The sequence below is a fragment of the Piliocolobus tephrosceles genome, chromosome 19 (assembly GCF_002776525.5).
Source record: "Piliocolobus tephrosceles isolate RC106 chromosome 19, ASM277652v3, whole genome shotgun sequence".
Taxonomy (NCBI): Eukaryota; Metazoa; Chordata; class Mammalia; order Primates; family Cercopithecidae; genus Piliocolobus; species Piliocolobus tephrosceles.
In genome coordinates, this window is record NC_045452.1 from 18,543,378 (window position 1) to 18,544,428 (window position 1,051).

Consider the following 1,051-nt stretch of genomic DNA (forward strand, 5'->3'; position numbering starts at 1 on the left):
GTAGTGTGTGTATGTGTGTGTGTGTATGTGTGTGTCTGTGTGTGTGTTTGTCTATGTGTGTATGTATGTGTGTGTGGTGTGTGGGTGTGTGTGGTGTGTGTGTATGTGTGTGCCTGTGTATGTGTGTATGTGTGTGTGGTGTGTGTATGTGTGTGTCTGTATACGTGTGTGTGTCTGTGTATTTGTGTGTGTGTCTGCGTATTTGTGTGTGTGTCTGTGTATGTGTATGTATGTGTGTGTGGTGTGGGTATGTATGTGTGTGTGTGGTGTGTGTGTGTGTGTCTGTGTATGTGTGTATGTGTGCATGTGTGTGTGTGAGAGTAAGGTTGTCAAGTCAGCAACCAGTCAGGCTCCTCCTGAGTTGGTCCCCGCCTGTCTTCAACACCACCTGGGTGGCGTGTGTGTCTCACAGCTATTATGCTGCCTGAGCCTGTGTGTGATTAGAGTGGGAAATGGCATTTCTCCAGCTCCTGTTGTCCGCCAGGTGTTTTGTGGTGCTTTCTAATTGTTCCTCCTGGGAGCCTCCTCGCAAGCTGGTGCCGGGCTGCACTTTTGGCCCAGTCTCGGTGTGCTGGCCAGTTCAACTCGGGAACCTTCAGCACTGAGGGCCAGCCCCAGTCTGCGGTGTTTGCACAGGATGGCCAGTCCCTGCCAATCCGGCAGGTTCTCAGAGGCCAGGCTGAGCAGCTGGGGCCTTGCAGCAGGACACAGGGTCACAGCTGGACTCAAGCGGAGCGCCTGCTGGGCCTGAGTGTCCAGGTGTGAGGGAAGGGCTTCCTCCCTCCGGAGGACAGGGATGCAGGTTCCAGCCAGGTAGACCTTCCTGCTTTGTGACTGTCTCCAGAGCAAGGAGAGTTTCACCCACGTTCCCAATATGTGATGGGAGCAGCATAGGGCAAACCCACTCTGCTCACTCAGAGGATCCCCAGGAGCTGCTCTGGGGTGCCTGAAGCCTCACCATCACAGGCTGGAGTGCAGTGGCGCTATCTTGGCTCACTGCAACCTCCGTTCCCCAGGTTCAAGCGATTCTCTTGCCTCAGCCTCCTGAGTA